The sequence below is a fragment of the Pipistrellus hanaki genome (genome assembly GCF_964339955.1).
Source record: "Pipistrellus hanaki genome assembly, chromosome: 1".
Taxonomy (NCBI): Eukaryota; Metazoa; Chordata; class Mammalia; order Chiroptera; family Vespertilionidae; genus Pipistrellus; species Pipistrellus hanaki.
In genome coordinates, this window is record NC_140503.1 from 183549295 (window position 1) to 183565019 (window position 15725).

The 15725-nt window shown below is 42.1% G+C and overlaps 1 protein-coding gene across 4 annotated transcripts in view; it reads right to left on the minus strand.

The window, feature by feature from the left end:
* ATP10D (ATPase phospholipid transporting 10D (putative)) overlaps positions 1-14855 on the minus strand; it is a 75019-nt gene extending 60164 nt beyond the window's left edge. For 3 of the 4 annotated variants that reach the window (XR_014796411.1, XM_084899739.1, XM_084899737.1), the window contains exon 1: positions 14552-14855. The gene's annotated coding sequence lies outside the window, so the exon portion shown is untranslated. Of the gene's footprint in view, positions 1-5445; positions 5590-14551 lie in introns of all 4 variants that reach the window. The other variant, XM_084899738.1, reaches the window with a different exon arrangement.
* Between the last annotated feature and the right edge of the window lie 870 nt (positions 14856-15725).

The window sequence follows — 15725 nt, forward strand, 5'->3', positions numbered from 1 at the left end:
TTCAGTGTCATATATATACTATATAATAAAAGTCCAAAAAATAAAAATAAAAATCCAGCACCAAATGGCAGAACAACCAGAATGACCAGTTGATCAGTCGCTATGATGTGCACTGGCCACCTGGGGGCAGACACTCAACGCAGGAGCTGACCCCTGGTGGTCAGTGCGCTACCACAGTGTGAGTGTTGCTTGGCTGACCAGGATGACCAGCTGCTCCTGCTGCGAACCCTGGGCCAACAGGCAGGAACCCAGGCTGCCATCATCACTTCCTCGCCCCAGGATCCTCCTCCTTGCTCCCTGCCACCTCCTCTGGATGCCCGCAGGCCACATAGTGCCACTGCGCTGGGCTCACGGAGCTGACCCCGGAGACTGGGAGGTGGGTTCATGGCCGCGGCGGGACTGAGGCCTCCTCTGCTGCCTCTCAGAGCTATTGTCCCTGGTTGGTCTGACTGGGTCCCCTGGAGAGGCGAGGGCTCCAGCTCCACAGAAGACGTGGGACCAGGGAGCAGCCACTCAGAGGGCGGGTCCACAGCCGCCTCAGCTGACAGGGATGAGCGGAGCTCCCACAGCGGGCCAATTCCCACAGGTCACACACCCCACCAATGCATGAATCCCGCGCACCAGGCCTCTAGTCTATAGATAACCTTTGTACCATCTGATCTCATCCTTCACCATCTTCTTCAAATTTCATTCCAATTGTGTTCTTGAACAAACTATTGTATATTCCACTTGTCCTGGGGCCCCTTGCTAATTACAGTCTCCCAGGCCCCTCCCCTGGAGATTCTGATTCAGGAGCATGAATGCAGGGTTTAATTAGTACCCAGATGACACGTCTGGGAGGTTGCAAAGCACAGCCTATAAGCCACCCCTTTGGAAATGCTGCCCTCTCTTTCCAGAGGGCTGGCCCATCGTATCGCCCACTCACCACAACAGCCCCTGCTCATCTTGTTTTAGCTTGCCCTTGGAGTGGGAGAGATGGAGAAGGATCCACACAGGAGCTGCAGGAAGGTACTCCCGGCTCTGCTCCCTTTATAACCTGGGCATGGCTCAATCATTGGCATGTGCTACACTGTGTGCTTCAGGTAGCTTCGTTCTTCAAGGTCAGGGACCTAATTTCTTCCCAGAGTCCAGAGAGTCTCATGCTTGGCCAAAGTTAGATGATCAATGACACGTGTATTTAGGATCCAGTACTATCTTTGGCTTCTGGAATCTTCTGGGGGTCTTGGAACCCATCGCCAGCAGATAAGGGGGGACGACTGTACTTGTGTTTGCTCAGACTTACTCCTGCTTCCGAGGGCAGGAAAGCCATGCCGAGACATGGAAGAGGAAACGAGGTGTTTCTGCTTCCTTTCCCCGTACTGCCTCTTTAACTGAAGAGTCTGCCAGGCAACCAGTTAGCTACAGAGAGTAAAACCCTCTATCAACCGTTCCCATGGGAAAGCAGAGCCACCCAGTAGACAAAAGCTCTGAGGAACATTTTTAAGGTTCCTTTTCAAGAATATCATTCTTAATTCTAAGATTTAGCCCACTCCACAAGGAGCAGATTTGTTATGGTTTCTGATAATAAACAAAATGGTCCCATGCTTTATTTGACCTAATATTATGCCGCTGACTGGAACCCTACCTTGAGAATTAACAACAAATTTAAAAAACATACATACACACAAAGAAACAAGTTCAATGACCACTACTTAGAACCAGAGAGAATGCTTAGGTCTTGATATTCTACTCCCCCAGAGAGCTGTAGTCCTTACAGGCAGGGAGATTTAGCATTTCATTAAAAAACAAAATTTAGCCGAGACCGGTTTGGCTCAATGGATAGAGCGTCGGTTTGGGGACTGAAGGGTCCCGGGTTCGATTCCAGTCAAGGGCATGTACCTTGGTTGCAGGCATATCCCCAGTAGGGGGTGTGCAAGAGGCAACTGATCGATGACTCTCATCGATGTTTCTAACTTTCGATCTCTCTCCCTTCCTCTCTGTACAAAATCAATAAAATATATTTTTTTAAAAAATTTAGTTTACCTAGGTTTTTATTAAAATCTCCCTTCTTAACTTCATTTTAGTTTAAGAGCAACTACTACTATGTGGAAATTTGAATTACAGCAAACTTCTTGCTGGTTAGTGATGGAAAATAACATTAACAATTAACTCTATGAAAAGGCCTGCATGCTCCTGGGTTGAGCGTGACAATCTGATGTTCAACATTTCCCAGAAATGCAGTGACAAAGGACACCTGTCTCTGGACACCTTGCTTTAATTAACTGACATTAGCGTTTTATCTAGAATGTACATGTTAATTCATATGACCAAGATCAAGATTCTTAACATAGCCCGGCTGGCATGGCTCAGTGGTTGAGGTTCGACCTATCGGCCAGATCACTGTTAGTTCCCAGTCATAGCACATGCCCAGGTTGTGGGTTCCATCCCCAGTGTGGGGTGTGCAGGAGGCAGCCGATCAATGATTCTCTCTCATCACTGATGTTTCTGTCTCTCTCTCTCCCTTTCCCTTCCTCTCAGAAATCAATAATAAAAATATATTTTTAAAGAAAAGAACCACCAAGTTCTTTGTACCACCAACTACAGCCAACTAGGTTTAAAAAAAAAAAAAAATTCTTAACATAGAGGTTTAACACTGGTAGAGAGGAACTGAATATGAAATTAATACAAACCAAATGCTATATACACCCAACTTGCAATACTTTTTCACAGTAAGGCAATTATATGGTAGGGGGGGAAAATTCATTGCAAGTAATCATTAATCACCATCAGAGAAATATCAACTATGGTCTAAAAATACGCATGTGTAAATGTCTTTATAATTGGCACAAGAAAATTATAAATCACTTTTACTTATGAATACTGATGAAAAATCTCAATAAAACTTAGCAAATTAAATATACTTCTGGCAATGGGAGTGGGAATTGCTACAATCTATTGGGTTCCTCCACAACCCCTCCCCACACCACCCCCCCCCAAAAAAAAATAAAAAAGGAATAGTAGGAGCTTGTTAACTTTTCTTTCTTTGTTACAATGAAATGTATTGGATTATAATTTTTAAAATTTAATTTTCAAGTTTTTAAAGGAAGAAGTTTTTTTGTTTTTTGTTTTAAATAAATTCAGGTTCACGGTTTTTATTTTTATTTTTCATTTTTTACAGAGAGGAAGGGAGAGAGATAGAGAGTTAGAAACATCAATGGGAGAGAATCATTGATCAGCTGCCTCTTGCATACCCCCTACCGGGGATGTGCCCGCAACCAAGGTACATGCCCTTGACCGGAATCGAACCTGGGACCTTTCATTCCGCAGGCTGATGCTCTATCCACTGAGCCAAACCAGTTTCGGCAAAAGGAAGAAGTTTTAATTAACAGCTATGAAACAGTCTAATGCTGCCCTATGCATTATGTGTGCGTGATGCTACATGATCCAATATCCCACTGACACACAGAAGCTGAACAAAACCTGTGATTAAAGTTCTAAAATCTATAACCTATCAATTTTAGGCATAAGATCAATTAAGATTAGAAATAAAGAAATATAAGCCAAACATTGCTAGAAAATAAGTACATATAACACTTTCATAATAATTAATGCTTACGAAATACATTTCACATGCCATTTAATTTAATCTTCACAACATGGTATGAAGTTTTACTTCCTAGTTTCAGAAGAAGAAATAAAAGGTCAATGAATCTAACTCAAGGCATGCAATGTTTGACTCCAAAGTCAGGCCTTTCCAACTATACAATTCCATTTATAGATAAAATATCAAATAATCAAATATGATCATTTAAATTAGATTATCTCTAACTAATAATCTATATTTTTATTATAGTTATTTAAAATAACTATATTTTTCTAGAAGATATTAAAAGCAATTAATTAAATTAATTAAAGGCACAATCTCTAACAGAGTGTGCCTAAAATAATAGATACTATGTTCCTTCGTGTGTACAAATGTACTTGAAAGCAGACAGAGCTCAAAACCTGTTTCCCTCAATGAATGCTTTATGGAAAATTTGTAGCAGAGCAGATCATCAAAGACAAATACGGGATAATGAATTCCCTTAAGCCCAGTTAGTATTTAAAAACTTATGAGGTCACATCAGCCAACACACAACTTGAAATGTACATACATGAGCTCACTTGTCTAAAAGAGAAAAACATTCTTGTATGTAGTCACTTCAAGATGCTCTGTTTGTGGCTGTCAAATTCCAGTAGGCAACTGAATGTACTGAAGCACTCCCCCGTGTTGCTGATCCAGCAGTCTGGGGTGGGGCCCAAGAATGTGGATGTCTTTCCTTCCTGGTGTGGCTCAGTCGGCTGGGTGTCAGCCTGTGCACCTGGGATTGCCAGGTTCATTTCCCTGTCACGGCACATGCTCAGGTTGCAGGCTCAATCCCCCGTTGAGGGCATGTAGGAGGCAGCCAGATGGATGTTTTTCTCTCAGATTGATGTTTCTCTCTCTGTTTCCCTCTCCTTCTCTATCTAAAAATCAATTTTTAAAAATCTTAAAAAAAAGAAAAGTCTGCATTTCTAACAAGTTTCCAGGTAGTACTCAAGTTGGCCCTTGGAACATACTTTGAGAACTCTGCTATGTAAATTTATTTCCATATGTAAAGTTGAAATTAAGAATGAAAATTTAATTAGATGTCACTCCTATTATTGGGCAGTCTTTCTTCTTTGAGTGTATAGACCCAGGCTATGTACCGATGGCTTGACAGCTGATACAAGCAGACCCTCTCATCTAAGGCTAGAATTAACTAATATAGCCAAAGTCTAGTTACATTTAAAAACAAAAACAAAAACAAAAAAACACCCAGCAGTAGCCCTAACTGACTTGGCTCAATGGATAGAGCATCGGCCTGCGGACTGAAAGGTTCCAGGTTCAATTCCGGTTAAGGGCATGTCAATAGTAGGGGGTGTGCAAGAGGCAGTTTCTCTCTCATCAATATTTCTAGCTCTCTATCCTCCCTTCCTCTCTGTAAAAAAATCAATAAAATATATTTTAAAAAATACCCAGCGGTAGCTGATAAGGCGTTCAGGATTGATTCTGCAGATTTAATACAATTACATATCAGTTTCAACCGACATTTCCAAAAGTTTGGCAAGAGAGAACAATGGATCCTGGCCTCCAAGGGAGAACAATGGGTCCTGGCCTTGACAGACTCATAACCATTTTCTCAATCAAGATGAGAAAACACTAACAAAAATATCAAAGTTCCTATATACCCCAAACCTGGGAAGAAAAGAGAATTTACCTGTCAGGGTCAGTAAAAAGAGAAAGAGAGATGTTATAGCTATAAGATAAGAAATTTTTCACAGTAGACTCGGGATGTGAAAGTTTTCTTGACCTGTACCTCTCTGAAATGCAGATAGAACTAATGCTTGTTCCAATCTGGGTCTCATCTGCCCTACTTCTCCAGCTCTCTATCAGAAGCTTATTACCTCAAGGAGACCGATTCCTCGTCTGACAGGTAATAAGCAGTAAGGTGGCAGCAAGATCATCTGAAATCTTTGCTGGTTTCTTATTGCATCAGCTGCCAAGGTGACATGTTGGCACGGCTCCCTTGGTGATTATTTCTGTGCTACCTATAAAAGGAGAGGAAAAAAAAGTCTTTTTCTTCACCCACATAATCTTTGGAAAAGAAGATAAGCAGTGATAGGACGCTAACGGGAAAAGGCCAACTCTAATCAAGCACATAGCGCTCATGCGTCTTTAGAAAAGGGTGCATAAGCCAAGCTCAATCCGTCTCAATTCACTCAGCAAACAAGACCTGAACACCACACGCTATGACTCATGGTGGGGAAACAGAACCTAAAGACAGAGTTCTACGTCACAGAAGCAGCCTCTCGCTCAGACGGAGGGGAGGCACCCTCCGCAGCCGCGTGTTTTATTTTATTGCTGAAGAAGAACTTTCAAATAGAGCATGTTTATTTTTAAAGAAGACAGAGGTATAAAATGTGACTGTGGTGTCAGGATGCATTGCTTTCTACTGGGAAAAGTTCCTCTCTTCTTAATGTTTCCAAACTACATTAAATAGAAAGCGATTTTTCAGTTTTCATGTGTGAGAATTAAGTATTTATGTGTCCATTTAGACACTGAAAGCTTTAGTACCTCTTTTTTTTTCTTCAATATATCTCAGCTTTTTCTTATAGGGATCATACCTCCAATTGAGTCACCTTTTGCTAACGTTTAGGCTCAAAACTGGTTTAAGCTAGCAAAAAGGCAGGGAAAATGTTACAGTGGTTACAGTGGTATGTTGTCTCTTCCTGTTACTAGAAACTAAAAAAAAAAACAAAACAAAAATCTCACCCATACTCATGGGAAGTTGCCAATATGTCGTAGTCTATTCTTAAAGCTGAAAAATTATAAACATATATTAAAATTTGAATGATAGCAATATTTAATACTATGTTCTAACATTGGTAATCCTGAATACTCTTAAAATCTACATTAAAATGATAGAATAGTGTGTTTTTAAGATTCAGTTATTCAACTGTAATACAATATTATTAATTCAATAAACCTGAGATCATAACAATATCTACCATTTAAAAAGACATGCAAAGTCCTGTGCTGGGCATAAATATACATAACTTTAATCTGACAACAATGTATGTGTTTTTATCCCCGTTTAAGGTTGAAAACATTGAGACTCAGAGTGATTGGGAAACTCACCCAAGTGACACAGCTTGGTAAATGGTTACCCAAGCCTGATCCAAATACCTCCGCTGGAGTGAGAGCCAGCAGAAGGCTCTGATATGGGGCAGAAGCTTGAGCAATAAGTTGGTAGAAGGCACACAGCTTCTGGCAGCCTACCAAGGAATGCTGAGGGTTTGGAGAAAGAATGGGACTAGGATAAAATATTTGAGCTTAAGTCATTCAGGGGGAAAGATACTAAAAGCATACTTCCTTTGAAAAAATAAATTAACAAATTCAAATATTTCATTTTCAAACACTCATTAGATGCATGTGCTAGAAAGCTCTTTACATGTATTTGCAATATGATCCAATATATAAAAATATAGTTTACTTGTAAATAAATGATCCATTTCAATATCATCTGGTCCCACAGGGACCTGCGAGCAACTGACCCCCTATCTTTCACTGCCCCTCCTTCTTTTTTTATTTTTTAAATATATTTTATTGATTTTTTACAGAGAGGAAGAGAGAGGGATAGAGAAAGAGAGAGCTAGAAACATCAATGAGAGAGAAACACCAATCAGCTGCCTCCTGCACACCCCCTACTGGGAATGTGCCCACAACCAAGATACATGCCCTTGACTGGAATCGAACCTGGGACACTTCAGTCTGCACACCGATTCTCTATCCACTGAGCCAAATCGGTTGCAGTATCCCTTCCTTGCATGGCCTCATCTCCCTGCTCACATGTTTAGAAATTTATGGTCAACACTGTGATCACTTCTTTGTATGTTCTCTCCACCCCTTAGGTCCTCTCTCACTTCTTTCTTGGCAAAGAAGTGAGAGAGGACTCTTACCCTAGTTATATTCAAATCAGCTATATCAAATCCCTATACTAGTACACTGTTCCGATACCTATGGGTTGAAAGTGCCTACAGAGAAACACATAATGTGCCTGGTTAGTGTCACTTTAAATTACCGACCGTGAACTACAGGTTGGCCGCACATGCCAACGGCAATCATACAGGACTTCTAGTCTCTTTACTTTCCCATTTTAACAGGCAACTGTTTCATACTTCCTGCTCTAACTGCGTATCTTTCTCCCAACTTCCTTCCTGCTGATGACCTTGTTTCTGTTTTACTGAGAAAACTAAGACCATCAAACGAGAACTTCCACAGGTTTCCCTAAGTAACTATTCTCCAGCTCAGAACTCTTCCCCCAAGTCCAGACTCATCCATCTGACTGCCAGCTATCTCCAAATGGAAACATGTGGAACACTGAGGTCCTTGTACTCTCCCCAAAGCCTCTGCCCCCTCCCCCAGATTAGCCCGGGCAGCTTCATCCTTCTAGATCCTCAGCCCCAAAGCCTTTGAGTCATCAGGGGGTCCTGTCTTCCCTCAAAACCCGTATAGTCAGGCAGCAGATTCTGTTGGCCCTGCCTTTAAAATATATCCCAGAATCTCACCACGTGGCATCATTCCCACCGTCCCTCTCATCAAATACTATATCATCTAGTCCTGCTAAAATCTAAGTTAGATCCTGGCATTTCCACAACTCCAAATCTCTAAGGCTCTCTCTCCTTTTCATTATAATTATAGCCGCCAGCGCCTCCATATCTGCCTCCCCATCTGCCTCCCCCTGTCCGCTCCATCCCCCTCTCCTCCCTCACTCCTCTCTGCACAGCCTTGTCTCAGCAATCCCGTTTTCCTCCCGTTTCATTTCTCATCAAACTCACGTCCCTTTCTAATAAGGTGTAATTATTTTTGTATTTTAGCTCTGTTTTCTTCTGCCTCCATCAGAGGAGGAGTTTATATCTCTTTTGTTCATTGATACGGCATAGGCCTACAATAGTAAGAATCAGGCATCGAGTAGACTCTCAATATGTTTGTGGAATGAACATACGATTAATGAGCAACATAATACCTCTCTTACATGCAGACGATCTGTAATAATCTTATGTATACTGGCTGTATTAGTGCTATGTGCTTAGTTATTTCCTGGTAATTTGTTACAGCTTTTATTATGAATGCTAAAGTTATTACAGTTCATAGTAAAATCTACAGCATGTCAGCCTAAAATGGCCACTTGCAAGACTGTAATAGGGAGACATAAAAAGGGAACTAAAACAATTCAAATCCGTTTTTAAAAATAGCCAAGATATGTTAATTTCAAAACTCATAGGAAGGAAGTTCTAAGTAACCTATTTTTTTTTAAATACATTTTATTGATTTTTTACAGAGAGGAAGGGAGAGGGATAGAGAGCTGGAAACATCGATGAGAGAGAGAGACATCGACCAGCTGCCTCCTGCACACACACACACACACACACACACACACACACACACACACCGGGGATGTGCCCAAAGCCAATGTATTATACATGCCCTTGACCAGAATCAAACCTGAGACCCTTCAGTCCGCAGACCAACACTCTATCCACTGAGCCAAACCGGTTTCAGCAGAGTAACCTATTTTTTTATTTCCTGACAGCTTAAGGTTCATTCCTTTAAGTACCCAAAGAATTTCATCCAGGGTGGAAAGCATTATAAATGCGTTCTCAATTTCCCTATACTTTATTCAGCATTTGAAACGCGTTTCCTTCTCTGAGAACTCAGCACCAGTGCGCTGAGCACCAGTCATTGCAAAGTGCTCTGTACAGTGATGCTTCAGGGTCTGCAGAAGCCTCTCCGTAGGTGGGCTTCCAGGAGTTGCAGACCTCCTGGTTTTGAATGCTCAGTCTAATTTTATAGGTTTGTTTCTCCCGTGGCTGCCAAAATATCTGCCTTTCTTAAAAGACTTAACTCCTACTCCCATCTACCTTAGAAGAGTTCATAAACAGAAATAAATGGAATTAATGACCTCAAAGGTCTTCAGGGAACAGAATATAGAAACTTCACAAGACGTTTTTAGTGAAACCTATTTCGCTGTTCAGAGATCTCTTTTCCTCAGACCTGTGTAACAAACAGGTACCAAAAGGCTAACGGGTCAGCCATGCACTCTTCCAGGCACTACAACCAACACGGTGAAACATCCTATGTAAACTACACGGTTCTTGTCTCCAAGGAGTGCATAGTTCCTGAAGAGGGGTCAGGTGTGAACTTCATGAGATTCCCTCATTACCTGAAATTCTTCAGGGGTTAATGCTCATGAGATAGGCTTTGACATGTTTATGGAAAAATTCAGCTATAATTTCAGCTGAGCTTTCAGAACAGCAAAAGAAAGTTGAGATAATTGTTGCAGTAAAACATATACTTAGAAAGGGCACATACATTTCTAGATATCAGAGTAACCTCAAAAACAAGTCTGTTATACTTTTTAAATACCATCTTCATTGCTCTTTACATTAGAAAATTCAAGTTAGTGGGAGGGAAAAAAAAACACACTTATTGGTCAGAAGGTTCTCAATTCCTAGATAAGAACCTATTTCAAGATTCCTTCCGCTGATTCCTAATATCTTCAGAACATGACCAATCTACAGTATTCTGAAATGACCGTGTTCAACATCATGTGGGCCTGGTAGCAGAAACAGAGGTGGTAAATAAAATTACCAGCAATTAAGGAGAGATGTAATCTAACTTGATGAAATCCAAAGCATATTAAAGGAAAAATAGCCCCAGTTGTATACAGATGCAGTATGAAAATATTTTTATGCTGGGTCTCTAACTTCACATAGAATCAATTAATTACAACTTTAATGACCTCTGTTAGACTCTTATCTTTCCATAACTCTACAGAGATACTCGGGACCACTGATAAGAAAACTTGATTCCCTAGGCAAAACAAAAATCTTCGCTGAATGTCATGAGGATTTGTATTTCTTTCCTTATCTTTATCTAAAAATATACCCACGATGAAAGAATGGAGAAAATGTTCCTTTCTTTTTTACTTATGAAACACTAACAAAAATGTTTAGTTTTATTATGTCTTAAAAGGGAATCTGTTGCCAGGAAGTACATACTAAAACCAGCCAACACAAATCTTTAAGTATTAAACTATGTCTTTTCCGACTATTTTTAAAGCTTTGTGTCTCAAATGAGTGGCTTTCGATGTCAGTCCAGTGATAACACAGAAGTATTGGAGATGGCATGCAGGAAAAGCCAATGGCATTGTCTTTCCTGGAGGCATTTTGTTATTACCTACCCTCCATAGAGTTGAAATGTTATAAGTTCCTTTTGCTAACAGAAATGTAATTGTGCTCATCTTCCTCATTCAGGAAGGTTTTATATGGACCAAAGCAGATTTTAGAAAAATAAATTAAGGAAGATTTAATGAAGACCCATCAGCATGAGACCTTAACAGACATGATCGACAGGAAATGGAAAAGAATAGAGCTTGAATCAGACCCACACTGCTCATTCTTCTAGAAAACAGCTGGAGTCAGAAGAGTGAATGTGACTAGAATAAGTTTTATCTGGTGGTTTCCCTTATAAATCAAATGTTCTCACCAGCAAATGTAATTCAGAAACAATGACACCTGACATGAAACTACATATAAGAGACAGTGGAAGCTTTGTGAAAGAGGGGGAAAGTAACACCGTCTATATTCTCTTCATTCTAGGACAAAACTAAAATATATTTATTGTAGAAATTTTACAAACTACAGATAATATTATCATGAGAAAAATAGAAATCATATATAATCCCACCACCCAAACTAAGTACTATTAACGTTATGTTTTTATTGATCTCAGAGAGAGGAAGGGAGAGAGAGAAAAAGATCAATGAGAGAGAAACATCAATCAGCTGCCCCCTGCACGCCCCCTACTGGAGATCAAGCCTGCAACTCATGCATGGGCCCTGACCGGGAATGGAACCATGACCTCCTGGTTGGTTCATAGGTTGACACTCACCAACTGAGCCACACCAGCCCGGCAGGGATCCTGGGCTCTTCAAAGTTTGCATCACACCACTCATTTTTTCAAAAAACCCACATTAGTACCTGGCTTTGCTAAGCAAAAGAAATCCGAAGAAGATTTTCAATTTTATAAAAAAAAAAAAAAAAAAAAAAAAAGACAAAAAGTGAAAATAGCGTTCAGCATGCGTTTGGCAGCAATCATTAGAGAGGCAGCAGCGAGAGTGGCCCCGCCAACCCCTCTCCCGGGGAACTACATTCAGCATCTCAGCATCAGGCTGCCAGAGCTGGGAACTGTCTGTGAACATCTGTGCTTTATCTCGGTTTCTCTCGCACCTCTATTAGCAATATGTGTCCCAAGGTACCAGAACAGCCTAAATGCTCATAGGGTGTTACGTGGAGTGTAAAACTGAACATGATTAAGAGTATTTGGTATGAGTTGGTAGGTTATTATTATTATTATTATTATTAGTCCGGGAACACTCAAATTTTTCCCATATAAATTAATGTTAACTGCTTCTTTGCCTTATACCATTTTTGGTTTGCGATACCTTTTCATAGGAATGCTCTACTTTCGAACAGTGGGGGGAAACCATTACAGTGTTGACCCAAATAAAGAAGCAAGCTCAAAACTGTCAGAGAGAGAGAGAGAGAGAGAGAGAGAGAGAGAGAGAGAGAGAGAGAGAGAGAGAGAGAGAGAGGTGAGTTCGATGAGAAATAGCAGAAAAATTACAACTTGGAACACACATGTAGCAAGCTACAGGCAAACCCACGGAGAGTTTGGGGTAGGCTGTATTTATGGACAGGGAACAGGAAGTGGAGAGAGTTTAGAGTCTGTTAAAATGAAATCAAACACAGACCAGCTTTGAAAATTCCCCAAGCAGAAAAAAACCAATCCAGTCACACAAATAAAGCTCGGTTCAGACCCATTTGGAGAGACCAACTCGGCCTGGGTTGGTCTTGTTCCCATTTCTGGGAACAGAGGTTTATAAGCTTACGGCTTATGAGCAAAACTGTCAAGGTTGACGTGAGGCCACCTGATGAACACCCTAATGTTTAAGAAAATGCCACAGGATCAGTTTTCTGTAAAGCAGGCATTTACAGAAAATCACCTATCAGTCCTTTAGTTTTGTTTTTCTGAGGGCACATGCCTAAGGCGGTTTACTTTATATCCTCTAGCTCACTTTGGATTGAAATTCTTTCACAGCGGGATGATCTCACTTTGATAAAAACAAACTATCCGCATGGAGGTGTGTAATATGCATTTGTAGTGAGAACAGGAAAGAGTCCAGGAAGACATGACTTTTACTGTAGATCGTTGTGGGAGTTCACACTGGGGCGTGAGTGAGTTCACTGTGTTGCAATGACTATGTATTACACGTTTGCTCTTAAAAAGCCAACAAAGGTCCAGCCAGAGGGGCTCAGAGGTCAAGCATCAACCCTTGAACCAGGAGGTCACAGGTGGATTCCCTGACAGGTTAACATGCTGGGGTTGTTGGCTCAATCCCTAGTGGGGGGGATGAGAGCGGATGCAGGAAGCAGCCGATCAATGATTCTCTCACACCACTGATGTTTCTCTCTCTCCCTCTCCCTTCCTCTCCGAAGGACTTGTATGCATGCATATATGCAAAACCAATGGACGAAAAACTCTGGGGAGGGAGGGTTTGTATGGGAGTGGGGGGAGGGGCAATGGTAAGATATGTACACATATAATACCTTAATTAAAAAAATGGGAAAAAATAAAATAAAATAAAAAATAAATATACATGTTATATTTTTTAAGCCAACAAAGATTTAAAAATATATATATTCTTATTGATTTCAGAGAAGAAGGGAGAGGAAAAGAGAGATGGAAAACATCAATGATGTGAGAGAATCATCAATTGGCTGCCTCCTGCAAGCCCCCCACTGGGGACCAAGCCCACAACCCAGGCATGTGCCCTTGACCAGAATCGAACCCGGGAACCTTCGGTCTGCAGGCCAACGCTCTATCCACTGAGCCAAACCGGCTAGGGCAAAGATTTTTTAAATGATGGTATCTTCACAGAAATGTGACCTAGCCCAACTTAAAAATAATTACCTACTCTGGAGTTACTTTTCTGATACAGAATATAATACATGTTGGTGGATAAGTCCATGTTGGTCCATTGTCCATCTTTCAAGGTTGATTTTAGTCAAAGGCTTGCTCTCAGACTATAGGGTTGTTGTTTTTTCTCCTTGCAAAGAACTAGGTGCAAAGAAGCAAGAAGGAACTTTGCTCCTATTTAGATAACTTTCTAAATACCTGCGCTAACATGCCCTTATGATTAAGACTACTTTAAATGCATCCTTTCTGAAGGCGCGGGGAGGGTAACCCTCCACGCTGGAGTGTGTCACTGACCCAGCCAGCGGTCTCCCTGCTGTGCACAGTCGAGAGTGACTGTGTGTTTTCTAATGTAAGACGAAGGATGCCTCAAACAGCTACTAAGTTCTGCAAAGTTAGTGTTTGCTGGGAAGAGCACCAACTTTTTTTCCCCCCCAGCTCCCCCTTACAAACTACTTGTGGGCAAGCGCCAAAACAAACATCCTTTTCCCCCTTAAGGAACCAACCCGTGGCTTTTCAGCCTCCCATCCTCTTCATTGTCTTTGAGGCAGAGCCAAGTCGCCTTAAACTCCTGCATTTCAAAATGAGATGACAAAGGTAGGAGAGAGAGAGACAGAGAGACAGAGAGACAGAGAGACAGAGAGAGAGAGAGAGAGAGAGAGAGAGAGAGAGAGAGAGAGAAGGGGAGGGAGGGGACGCAAGCATCATTTGCCTTTCCACAAAACCCAGCATTCAGAAAAGATAAAAACAATTTGCTCTTTCGAAATCAAGGAACTGAAACTGGTGTGTTTTTCCTTAAAAAGAAGTTTACAACCCTATCGTCTAGTTCTGAGGCAGTTCATCAACCCTGAACACAATCACTGGGGGAGAGGGAGAAGGAGAGGAGAAGAGGGCGACAGAGGAGAGAGAGAGGGAAGACGGAGGGCAATGGAACCGAAGGCGGGGGTCACCAGAGGGTCCGCTCCCCCTTACCGAGTCCTCCCCGGCTCGCATCACAGCACGGCGATCCCGAGTGCCAAGAAGCAGAAGAGCCGAGCACAGATCCGCAGGGTGGAGACGGGTGGTGCTTCCACGCCAGCCATCGGCCTCGGGAGTTAAAACAAAATAAAGTAAAAAAATAAAATAAAATAAAATAAAATCACTTCTCAGACAGCTCCCAAACTCAGCTGCCGGTGCTGGAGCCGCGCCGGGCAGAGCGCGACCTCCCCTTCCCGTGCCCTGTCCAGCCTCCGCCGGCTCCGGGCTGGGGTGCCCCCGGCCAATCGCCCGCCGCCCCGCCCCCTGTGACGCAGGGGGCGGAGCCTGCAGCTGGGCCGCCCCGCCTCCCGCGACGAAAGGGGCGGAGCCAGAAGTTGGGATGCCCACCCCTAGCACAGATCCACATGCCTGCGGATCTGTGCTCGGCTCTTCTCCGCCCCTAGGGACACGGGCGGAGCCTGCAGCTGGGCCGTCCCGCCTCCCGTGACGCAGGGGGCGGAGCCTGCAGCTGGGCCACCCGAGCTCCAGGTGTGGGTCTGGGGGCCGTTTCCCCAGCACAGACGCCCGGGAACCCATGGCCTCACCAACAGGATACAGATGGCCTGCGGTTCAGAGTCTGGCTCCTTCTTGTTTTGCTGAAACTCTGTGTAACAATTCACCCCTTTACCCAGGCTTGAAACGCTTGGCAGTTTAGTTTTTGGAGTGTAAAGGGATAAAATCGAAACATTTCATGTTATTGTTTTAGAACTGGGAAAGAAACGGAGAAAAATAGCTCAGTCCTAATTGTTGTTGTTTTTTTTGGTTTTTTTTTTTTTTTTTTTTTTTTTCACTCCCTGACATTCATTCCCTCCTTCATTAAGTAGAATGTGGCTTTATCTGCTCACCTGCCACTGCCAGGCTCTGTTAGTTTTTTTTTAGTTTTTTTTATTTTTATTCCTAAGTAAATTCTAACAACCTTGTCTGATCTCTCTAAACCTCTGATCAAATAAGTGCTTTGAGAAAGGGAAAGGGCATTTGTTGCAGGCAGAACCAATGGAGGCAATAATGCAGGCCGAAACCTAATGGTCATGAGAAGGAAAACCCTTATTTTGTAAAAAAGAAAAAAAAAAACAACCCTGCTGTTTCGAATATTCTGCTGTTTTTCTTAGATGGCCTCTTATTCTAAAAA